Source organism: Miscanthus floridulus, chromosome 9, assembly GCF_019320115.1.
Source record: "Miscanthus floridulus cultivar M001 chromosome 9, ASM1932011v1, whole genome shotgun sequence".
Classification (NCBI taxonomy): domain Eukaryota; kingdom Viridiplantae; phylum Streptophyta; class Magnoliopsida; order Poales; family Poaceae; genus Miscanthus; species Miscanthus floridulus.
The window spans coordinates 36657844-36670503 of record NC_089588.1 but is presented as its reverse complement, the minus strand read 5'-3'; the positions used below and the strand labels follow the sequence as shown (position 1 = coordinate 36670503).

At 42.5% G+C, this 12660-nt stretch overlaps 1 non-coding gene across 1 annotated transcript; it reads right to left on the bottom strand.

Moving 5' to 3' along the window:
• Positions 1-1219: 1219 nt before the first annotated feature.
• On the bottom strand, positions 1220-1328 carry LOC136484459 (small nucleolar RNA R71). Its single transcript, XR_010765979.1, has one exon. It is a non-coding gene; the product is annotated as a small nucleolar RNA R71 (small nucleolar RNA).
• Between the last annotated feature and the right edge of the window lie 11332 nt (positions 1329-12660).

Genomic DNA, 12660 nt, shown 5'->3' with positions numbered 1-12660 from the left:
TCGGTTTGATCTAAGGGCTCATGTTAGACACGTTGGGCTATATATATCAGCCCCTACCATCCCTAGGCATATGGCATAAGTCATTTAAGAAGACAGAAACCCTAGTCATCCTTAGAGCTCCACCATATTATAGGGCATAGCTAGTTAGGCTAGGTCTAGAGGGAGGCAAGCAGGCTTCGCTTGGATTCCTGATCTTGTCAAGAGCATGGTTCGGCATAATCTTTGTACCCCTCTCTCTTTTGTACCTCCATTACTTTTATATGCTAGTTACAATTGTCATGACAATATTGGTATTTATCTTATTCATGTTCTTTATTACAATGTTCATCGTCTACTTTGATTATAAGCTTAGTATAGTTAGATTATCATCATGTTCATGCATAAGTTTGTATAGCGCTCACTCTAAGGTACCATGGGTGAGTGGTCGACATTGTAAAGTAATGCCAACAAGCATCTCTGGCATCATCACTAGGGATGACAACCTAGTAAAGTAATGTTAGGAGATATAGGTTGATAATAGGTGACTACTAAACAAGTGACAAGTTAATAAATACCAACAAGCATTTTTGGTGCCATTATCGAGGAAGGTAGCTAGGCAAAGGAAGTATTGATAAATATATACTTATTGATGTGATCGAGGATATCCATTGACCTCTGCTCAAGCAGAGTTACCCTTGTTTTGTCTACTTGTGTATCTTATGCAAGGTAATGTATGATTGGTTTTGACCTTCCAACAAACTACATTGGTGATCCAGAATCATTAATCAGAAGGACTAGAGCTAAACTCAAGAAAGTTCTAGCTTTAAAGTCAGAAGACAACCATATAAGGCAAAGCTTAACACCAAAATTTGAAGCCATTGCTAATAGGACTCTCCGTGAATTCTCTGCTCCAACTATGACCAACATCTGTACTGGACCGATAGTCAATGTCGAAGATAATGGATTCAAGCTCAAGCTAGCCCTCATCAACATGGTGCAAGCAAACCAGTTTGTGGAAAGGCACATAAAGATGTGAGTGCACATCTCCAACACTTCCTAGAGATCTATAGCACTTTCACCATCAAAGGAGTAACCCAAGATGCCATACTACTTTGCGTCTTCCCATTATGACTCTTGAGGATGGAAAAGCAAAGGTTCCACACCAACAAAGATAGAAATACTACATGGGGTAACTGCTCCACTGCCTTTCTAGCAAAGTTCTTTCTCATAGGCAAGACCAATGCTCTGCGTGGGAGAATCTCAAGCTTTCAGCAACAACATGATGAATCTATCCCTGAGGCATGGGAACCCTTTCAAGAGTATATTGCGGAATGTCCTCATCATGGGATGGAGAATTGGCTACTCGTGCAGACTTTCTACCATGGGTTGACCAATAGTACCCATGAGACTATGGATGCTGCTGTTGGAGGTGCATTCCTATCATTCACCATACCAGCTGCAATAGCTCTTGTGGTGAAGATGGCCTCCAATCAAGGTTGGAATGAAGAACATGTTCAAACCCGCAAGAGGGGTGGATGTATACATCAACTCAAGGAGGTAGACATGCTATCTACCAAGATGGACCTATTGATGAAGAAGCTTGAAGATCGATCCAATGAGAAGCAAGAAGTCATGTACATTCATGATTCTCGCATGACATGTGAAGTGTGTGGAAACACTGGGCATTCAGGGAGCAACTATCCTGAAACCCATGAGGATGTGAACATTGTCAACAACAACAACAACTAATTTTGTCCTTAGCAGAATCAAGGATGGAATCAGCAATAAAGGCCAAGGTAATTATCAAGGTAATAATTTTAATAATTTCAATCAACCACCCTTGAGAAAATTAATTGCTGGCCAATCCAAACTTATGGAAGGATTATCTAGAAAGGCAGCTACCAAGGATAAAATTCTAGAGAACATAAATATTAGAATGGATAGCTTTGCTTCTGCATTGAGAAACAGCATAGCTTTAATAAAATGATAGAATCACAAATAGCTCAGTTGGCTGCTTCTGTTTCTCCATCCGACAAAGGTAAGATTCTAGGGCAACTGAAAGATCTAGAAATTACAAATCTTGTCGATATTCACAATGCAACGTATTACTTCATACAACTATTGTCGAGAAGGTGGATAGACTATACCTTGCCAGAAAAGAAGAGCGATCTAGGGAGACCTATCATCCCCATCGCCATTGAACCTCACATTTTTCAAGAAGCTATCTATAACTTCAGAGCAAGTGTCAACATCATGACAAAGGTAATTTATGATCAAATTAATTGAGATACTTTGTTGTACACAAATATGTGATTACAGCTTGCAGATTAGTGACTTTGTTACCCCAAGGGAGTTCTCAAAGATGCCATTATTCGAGTGGGACAAACATATGTTCCCTTAGACTTTGTGGTTTTTGAAATAGGTGGAGATGTAAGGGCACCCATTATTTTGGGCCGACCTTTCCTAAGCACCGTAAAAGCCATCATCTACGCGGATAGTGCCAAGATCTGCTTCACAATCAAAGATAAAAAGGAGAAGTTTTCTTTCAAGAACTACATCCTGCAATCTCCTAGACACCCGCAGATGTCGTACCTACCTAAAGAGACAATAGTGACCTAGAAGAAGAATAATAGGAGGAGGAAGAACAAAGCCAAGTAGTCACAAGAAGAATCAGTCAACATGATCAACACACTCCGATCAGAGTATGACCACCTCATCGCATGACAATTCCTTGCTAAGAAGGATGATCTAGGCATACCCACGATCGAGTGTGCCATTGGACAAAGAATGTTCCACAAGACCTTTTGCGACATTGGGTCGGATGTCAATATAATGTCCAAGGTAACATATCAATACTTATTTGGTGATGAACCTTTGTTTCCTAAATATATGCAATTGCTGATGGCGGACCAATCAATCCAATTTCTAGAAGGAATAGCAAAAGATGTCATGGTAAGGATACACGATCAGTTTGCCCTTGCCGACTTCATAGTTCTAGACATGGGAGAATAAGAAGATGATACACCCATCATCCTTGGAAGACTATTCCTCAACACAACCAATGCGATCATCTACGTCTAATTTGGACAAGTCCACTTCTAATTTTCTAGAGAAAAGGTAAGCTGTTATTTCAATAGTTATACCACTTACAAGTAGCCAAAGAAATCCCGCTCCAGGTGGAGACATCGATCATCCTGAAACCAAATGAATCAATGCCCAAAGAAAAGTTGGGAGGAAGATGAGGAACCTAAAGAAGTTGTAAAAGATGAGCCCGCTCCACCAAAGTCAAGTCCATAGACCAAGCAGGTATGGAAAGAAAAGGTAGCATCGCCACCAGAGTCACAAGAGGTGCAACCATCAGGGTCTCCATTCCCGAGACCGACTGATGCAACCAAAGAATAAATAAGATAGGAAAAGAGTCATGTCTGGAGGACTTAAAAATCTGAACCCTAGCCATGAGGTAATATCGGTAGTTATCCATATTTACTTTTTCGTATTGTATGAATTACTTTTCACTTTAACGTATTCATTTTTTCTGCACTACATCATTGCATCCTAAATCCTAAGCCCCATGTGAAAAATTTTCTCGGTGTGTAAACACCCACGGCAAGATTCACTATGGTAACAAAAAAATAATATATATATTTGTATATATATATATCATGCATGCATATTTTCTTTCTGCACTATATAAATAAGAAAATCCAAAAAATATTAATAGACATCCTACAAAAACTTTGCCAATTAGGAATTCTGTCGAAACATTCAAGGACAACAAATCTCTGAATGGCTGATCGCTAACTCCTTATCCTAATCTGTGCCACGAGTTTTTATGTTCTTGTTGGAGTATTTTGCAGGATAATCAAGAGTAAAGTCATCCATCCAAAGTAGATTTTCCCAAACTATTGCTACACCCGCTGCACAAGGAACCCTATTTATGGACGAATGAGAAAGACTTCTACTGGTAGACTCACTGTAAGAAAGACCACAACAACATCCAACTTGGGGGAGGAGCATCCCCCATGTATCGAGCTAAGTATTTCTTTCCCTTTTATTCTATTATTTCTAAGAAATAAAAAAAGATGCATAATAAACAAAAACAAAATAAAAATTTATCTTACCTAGTTATATATAATAGTAAGGTGTGATCTTAAAAGTAAAAACAAAATAAAACTATTTGTCGAGTTTTCTGTTTTTATGAGCTAAATCAATAAATAGACTCTGAGGATAATATCTTGTAATGGAATGATGAATAGGTGCTCTGTCGTAATTCCTTTCAAGTACCTAGCTTTTAGCCTTGAATTCTCCCGAGTTTTGGATACGACTGTTTTGATTTAAGAATTTACTCTAAACTTGAAACTCGTGGGTAGCGTATGCTTGATCTAAGTCTAGGTAATTGACAGATATGATATGAGAAGGTCTGAGCTGCTATTTATCTTGTTCCTAGCGATATTAAAGTTCTAGAGATTTATCTTTTGAAAAATATGAAAATCCTATATGATGACCTCCTGTATGACAAAGCTTGAATTCCTACCAAAGCCATACATGACATTTAGATTAGGAAAACTTCCACTCATATATACAGCTTGTTTTGCATTGAGTTTAGTCAAGCTTTGTTGACCCTTATGAGAGGTTTGTCATGCTCTTAAAATCAAGAGCACGTACACACCACCCACATATGCACTACTCCTACATTGGAGATAGGTGCAAAAATATGTCATTCCATCTAGATCCACCCAAAAATATTTTACTCCTACACTAGGAGTAAACACCAAAAATATTCTTGATAGGATATCCACCAAATAAATGCTCCAAGTTCTTATTGCTATCTCTTAAAAATTTTGTTGCAGAAAAGATGCATGTGTCTATACAAAAGTTATTTATAAAAAAAAAAGAGGTTGAAAAATAAAAAAATGGACAAGTGTCTGAGATATTGAAAACAATGGGTACTTAGATGCTTGCCAGAAAAAAAGAGAAGAGATGAATAAGATAGCCCATATTTTCTTGCAAAGTTGTTTCCAAGTTTTAGAAGAGAAATATGTTTTCAAGGAGCATAGTAGAATTAGGTTAGCCACCATATATATCCACCACATACATCCACACACATGCATATTTTGATTTGATTGTATGACTCAACTCTCTTTGCATCCGAGGTTTGATTTTACAATATATATATTGTAAGTATGTTCTTTTATGCTTTTTCCACTCCTATGAGCTCTACATAAGCCTTAGTTGTAGGAAGGTAAAGGCATAACATCACTTTAGCTTTGGTGAGGATCCATAAATACCACATATATTGAGAGACTTGAGAGTGTCAAACAATGGTAGCTCTGAGTTTTATTTTTGAAAACCTATAAACACTCCGGAATAATGGTTGAGCAAAGAATTTGAGACATAGTGCTTGACTTGATCGTTTTGTCTTTCAATTACTCAAGACCCAAGTGAAGGCTGAGAAGCCCCATGGTTGAAGGTAATATGGGTAAGTTTGAAAGTCTGATTGGTTTATTCTAATCCGGAGGAGAATTATAGTTTGAACGCATATGTACTTTTGAGGAGTGAAAACATTATAGCAACTCCTGATCCATTTAGTAAGTTTAGCTTTGCTAAGGGACTAGCACAGGTTAAGCTTGGAGGAATTTGTTGATGGTAGTTAACAACCATTATAAACAGTCAATATAACATGCATAAGGGCATAAATATAACCACCAACAAAGGTTTAGAGGTTTAAACTAACAAATTCCACGAGCTTTGGTGAATCTGTATTTTCTACAGGGTTTATCTAGAAAACCGTTAAGGTGTACCTACGTGTCATATTTAATTGCGCTTATCCACAGTGAAATGGACACAAGAAGGTTCTAGAAGACTCAAGAGGACTCCACACCGAAGTGGAGGGTGAGAGGCTACCAAGTGGGGCCGCCTAGCCCCACCTGCAGGTTGCTGAGCCCCTGGGCCCACATGTCAGCCTCCGCGTCGCAATGTCAGTTCTCCACTGCCTCCTAGGTTGTATCTTCACCGTCCTTTAAGTCGGTTTGATCCAAGGGCTCACGTTGGACAATCTGGCCTATATATATCAGCCCTTGCCACCCCAGGCATATGGAATAAGTCATTTGAGAAGACAGAAACCCTAATCATCCTCAGAGCTCCACCATATTATAGGCCATAGCTAGTTAGGCTAGGTCTAGAGGGAGGCAAGCAGGCTTCGCTTGGATTCTCGATTGTGTCAAGAGCGTGGTTCGGTATAATCTTTGTACCCCTCTCTCTTTTGTACCTCAATTACTTTGATTTGCTAGTTACAATTGTTATGACAATATCTATATTTATCTTATTCATGTTCTTTGTTACAATGTTCATCGTCTACTTTGATTATATGCTTAGTATAGTTAGATTATCATCATGTTCATGCATAAGTTCATATAGCGCTCACTCTAAGGTACCATGGGTGAGTGGTCGACATTGTGTAAGCGTGGTGCTTATATGTTGTTTACCTGCAGATACACCCTATATTCTGGGTCATGTGGTAGATCGCAGATAACACTCCCATTGAGTCCTTTGTAGTCCACTCCCCGAATATAGGCGCACATAGGGTTCAGTTACGAAGGAAGGGTGAGCTCTTTTCTTAATCTTCCTTAGTAATATCCCTTATGTGTAGATATGACGATGATCTTAGTAATGATTACTAGGTATAATTGCACTAATCAATGTATGCTTTGACTTGTAATTAAGAATGACTTAGTAATTATTCTTCTAATATTCTACCTGATCATGCTAATGCCATAGAAAGGAGTACTCTGAGTGATTTATCATTGATCTATACTTATCATACATATATCTTATCCTATGACTTACCCCTATTATAAGTAGAATATTGGTTATGGTTTACTTCTCCTTCAATAGTATAAATTATCAATACATGTCCATGCTTGACCTTCCTTGTGGTAAAAATATAAATAACGATACCTGGAATACTCTCGGGTAAAATGCTACAATGGTATATTATCTATGCACTTGCAGATCCTTTTCATTCATATATTTATTCTTCCTAGTCACATAATTAATAAAGAACTGCTTAGTATTATTCTAGTAGTAATGCTATGTAGTACCAACAAGCATTCCTGGTGTGGTTACTAGGGGCTAGATTTAAAACTCTATTCTTAGTAGCGACACTAAGAAATCTCAACAAGCATCTTTGGCATCATCACTGGGGATGACAACCTAGTAAACTAATGTTAGGAGATATAGGTTTATAATAGGTGACTACAAAACAATTGACAAGCTAATAAATACCAACATTGATGAATACTTTGATGGAGAAGTCCCGGTTCTTGCGCCTAGATTTTCAAATGTTAGTAGGAGATGCCGTTGACCGTGGTCGTCTAGCCACGGCAGAGGCTGAGGTGCAGTGCTTACGTGGGGAGTTGGAAGTTGAGGCTTTGACGTCCTAGGTAACCGGTCTCAAGGACGTGATGGTTGTCCAAGAGGCTAAGCTTTCCACAGCTGGCGCTGCCTAGGAAATGGCCAAGTAGGGGCATCAATGCCTTGAAGCTAAGTGCCAGAAGCTATGCTCCACTTGTAGCAGCTAGTCCCCCTTTGTTCTGCATTGTGTCTTCATTTTGTCGTTGTGTCTGGCCATGAACCAGTTATCCTTTCTCAAGATTGCGCATGAGGGCACTCTTAGATCAGGAGGACAAGGTGACAGCGAACCAGAGTTTGCTAGAAGTGGACAACCAGCTGGCCACATTGACCACGTTCGGACGATCTCTTTGTGATGTTGTGCTCGGTGCCGGTCGAGGGAGTGCCCAGCTCATGCTTTGCATCGACAAGGCCCACCTCCATGTGGATTTTGTGATTTATGAGGGATTTCATCATGGCACTCTTGCCACCCTGACATCAGTTAGCTCATGCTACAATGGTGTTGATTTTGAAGTCATTGGGCGAGGGCATGCTCTGGGAGGTCCAAGAGCGAGGTTCTTGCCATCGAGAGTGTTGCTGCCCAAGGCGTGGAGCTCTTGTGAGCAAGATGTCGGTGGCTGATTTGTAATGAACATGTTTGGTTTTCAATCTTTCGAGGTGTAAGGTTTTTCACAAGGACTCCTAGGGTTTTACGGGTGGCTAATTTGTAATGAACATGTTTGTTTTTTTTGCACGAAAGAGTGGTGATCAGTGCATTCTTTTGTCATTTGGCTACCATTTTACATCTCTTTTCATTCAAATTGGAATGTGCTTCATCCCTTTTGGTCCCATGCTCATAGGTGTGTATTTTAGTATGGTGGTTGCCCCACAAGGCCAGAACAGAGCGGCGTGACATCAAGGGTAGGTTACAAATCCAGCTCGATGCGAGAAGAAAGTGAGCAGGTGGCTCATGGCCTTTTCCCTCCTGTCCCTTTCACCTTGAGTGAGCAAGTTCCCCGTTCGTGTTGACAAGAAGTCAAGACTCAGGTCATCAATTCGTCGCGGCGAGGGGCGCTATCAGAAAAGAGTTCAAGATGGATGGATCGTTGGGACGATGACAAACGGTGTTGCACCATGGATCGTGTGTGTGTGTGTGCCTATGAGTGTAGCCCCCGTGAGTGAGTCACGTCCGACCATGGGCCTAGGTCGGATCAAGCCACTTAGGAGTTGAGTGCTACTAGGACATGTTGTATGGGACTCATGCTATCTGGTTTCGCTCTATGGGTCGGTCCTACTTTCCTATGGCTATTGATGAGCTTATATATGTATGTGGACATGCTTGAAAGTCAAAGTGGATGTGACTGATCGATGTACTAGAAGTCATTCGATGATCTGGTTGCCATAGCTCGAGGAGCATCGAGCCCCTGAGCGTTTGCTTGTGGCAGAGCTGTCATAGTCCCTAGGTCACAAGCTAATGAGGTCGCTTCTCCACCGCTCTAAGAGGTCGTAGCTGGCGTGGGTCGGCCTTTCGGGTGGCCTTGGGCTGATCCTTGCAAGCTTGACATCCTCGAGGGGCCTACAAGGCCCTAAGTAGGGCTTCTTCGCACCCAGCTTGTTGTAGCTTCTGGCTAGGAGGGCTCACACGTACTGGCGCTTGAATCTTCTTGGCACGATAGCATCGCCATCGCCGCGTCTCCACTTCCATGTAGAGCTACCGCTTCTGATGAGGAACTGCCATGACCTATCGCTATGGAAGCTGGTCTTGAGTGCAACATGGTTCGATCCACCCATTGCGGCACACAGTGCCCTTAGGGGCCCCGCTTCCTTAGATGCACGCACCTTCGAGCATCGGCTGACAGTCCTCCGAAGCGTGTTACATAGCTTACCCATTATGTAGGATCAGATCCTGGTTCTAGGCTTGACCCTACGTGGTGTGGTGTCGGTTAGCGACTTGATTACTAATGATGATGACGCATGGTGGTGGGTAGTTTTGTCATTCATGTGCACCCTGGCTCATTGCGTTCTGATGGTGGAGACACTATCCAGGGTGAGATTCTACCATAGGGTCCAATTTTGCCACGTAGCGAGTCTAGACTAGGTAAGAGTTAGTGATGGGCGTTGCCCCACCAGCTTGGGTGATCTCATGGCTCCCTGAGAGGATGTGGCCATGGGCCATTCCTCTAGCAAGGTCGCCATGAGCCATGGCCATCTAGCTTCCTAGGTGGAAGTCCTGACCATGGTCGGTAATGAGAGAGGGCAATGGCCCCATATGTTGGTGAACTCTAGGATGCTGCCCCCATGGGCAATTTCGAGAGTGTGTTTGCCATAGGCCATGGGACCTAGATTTCCAAGGTGGAGGTCTAGACCATGGCTGAAGATGGGCATGGGTGATGGTCCTTTAACGTCGGTAAATCCATAGTTTTCACAACAGATGTGGTCATCGAGGGCCATTTAATCAGTGAATTCACCGACGATGTGAGGAGCCATCGCTTCCATCTCAACAATCGAGAGTGCATGACTGTACCCTACCTGGCACACCAACTATCGGTATTTTGTAAATTGCACTAGTAAATTTATACGATTGCCATGCTGCTCTAGGAAGATGATGGTAGCATCCAATAGACACGAGGATTTATATTGGTTCAGGCCAGAGCCCTACATCTAGTCTCAGAGATGATCGAGTGTGTGTTCCTCGCTTGAATGCTCTGAAGTTCTTATAATGGGGGGTGCAAGAAAGGAGGAAGAGGTGGAAGGACCTATGCTAGGTGAAGGGCTACCCGAAGAAAAGCTCTAGGAGCCCTACTACACTGGTGAATGAATGGAATGGTAGAGGATGTCAATCGTCCTTGAGATGGGTGCCCTAGCTGCCCTTATATAAAGTTTGGGGCTAGGGCTAATACAAAGAGGAGGTTCTCCCGACCAAAGGGTCAAGAGGCCGAGGGAGGGCCTAGTTAACTTGGCTTGCAAGCTACGCCATCTTGCAAGGTATGTTCGGTCGTAGCTATCATCATGGTCTTCTAGCCTCGTTGCGACAGGATGTGACGTGGTGCTACTATGCTGGCCATGGCGGCACTATAGCCTCGATGGTGGTTCGTCAGCCATCCTATACAACACAGTATCCATCATGACCTTTGTCGCCATCTCCTAGTTTTTTGGGGCATCATACAGTAGTTGGTAGTCGCTTGATGGGGCTAAGGGTCATGACCCCAATCATTGGGGTCGGGGCTTTCAGCCAATATGGATGGCTCTTGTGTTGATACCTTTGTCGTGGATCCCATCCTGAAGTGGGTGGGATCATACATTCATCTTATCGGTCCGTATCTAAATGGTGGGTTTCATACCCATTGCCTTTGCTATGCGGTATTGTCTCATTGGCGTGGCATGGTGCAGGGATGGTGTCTGACCGGACCGAGGTGACTACTATTCCCTCGGTCCTTGTGGGGTCAGTTTGGCGTGCTTCCTCCTATCAAAGCAGGCACATTTAGCTAGGCATGACCCCTCTCCACCCCTTTAGGGGGTCATGATGGAGGAGAGGTCATTTGTCTTCTAGGCGCCGTATGGTTAAGGGGTTGTGGCCAACCCTAGCCTTAGCATGCTTGGCTTAGCTGGGCCTCGGTCGCTTAGGCTTTCGCTAAGGGGTAAGTTGTGGGTCGCATGGCCTGCTAACTTATTGGTGCCCTGAGATACCCTGGGGTTAAAACCCTGACAGCACTCACCAGATCGCTCTGGTGCTCTCACTAGAGGTACACCAGAGTGCTCATATAGTGCAACAACTAACTTGCTAGCCATTGGAAACTCCGATGCTCACTAGAGGTATTTGATACATTCGTAAAATCTGTCTTAAGGGGTAATGGTTGGATTTTTTGTGGGACTACAAATTGACCAAGTGGCTAGCCTTGGCCACTCTCTTGGCACCATTCCCCACTATTGTGTACATCCTTGAGAAGATGAGTGATGTAGACTAGGCCCGATCTTTCGAAAGGTATGGTAGCGTCGATTGGTGGAGACTCGACGTTCATGATCTAGGCTTCGAACCAAGTTTGAATCAGACCTAGACTTATGAAATCAAGAAGGAGTTCAAGTCTTTATTCAAAAGGACTAATCGCCACAGGCGAACAAGATCAAGAACTGGGGTCCTGGTTCACAGCAAGCGGCCTTGGCGGCGACAGATGCAGCAAAACGATGTCTGTTTCACGAGGAAATCAAGAACTAAACAAAACCCAAACTCTAAGGAGAGCGATGGCTGGTATTTATAGAGTCTTGGGCATCACCCCCCTGGACGCGCCCTCTAATGGGCTCAAACACGATACACGGTCCAACGGACCAAAAGACGGTGTCGCTGCACCCTGGCAGATTCTGGAAGCTGACTTGTTTCAATGATTCCCATTGATTCCGAAGGTCTTTTAATGTGAAACCACTTGGATTGGCTTCCTTATCAAATTAGCTTTCCAACCATATGTGGATCGTCGAAAACAGAGTTTAGATGCGTCCTGGGTGACTAGTTTAAGGCAGACTGATCCTGAAACCCAAGACAGACTCAAACTTGAGTTGCTTTGGGCCTCCACCTTGGGGACTCGAACCGAATTAGCCTCGGACCTCCTTCTTGACTTGGACACCCTTTCTGACCTCCTACCCCTCCATTCCATGCACCAAACATGGACATATGCATGGGTGTCATGTCCTCATCATCCTCCCCTTCTTGATGAAAAGTTGTCCTCGGCGTCGATTGTGCTTGAAACTGATCCTGCGCAACACAAAGGAGAACGGGGTTATGAAGACAAAGAGAACTGAAATAATTGTGAGTAGGAATGTGACCATTTTTCCAAATTTCTAGTGTGTCATCTCGCATAAAAATTTCAGCAAGCATGTAGACTCCTTGATCCAAATGCACACGATGTATGTCAACACTATCTTGCAAAAGATTAGAACTAACCAAAAACAATGCAGGAATAGATGGTCTAGCAGACATAGGTAACAACCAACAATGCTCCTCTTCTTGGAAGTGAACTTGTTTCTTTGAGGAACATGAGAAAATGTTTGTATTATTATGGCTACCCTCTAAATGATCATAATCTTGTACAACAAAAGGAGAATTCATATTACTACGAATGTATACTCGATGTATCATATATTGTCCTTTGTTGTTATATTTGCCAATAACATGATATGTATGTTTAGAAAACCAAGGCAAATCAGCATATTTAAATAGGCTCTCCTCCAAGCAATCTAGGTTACACAAAATATCAAATTCAATGTAACCCAAAGTATGTAAAGAAGACAACAGTTTGAGCT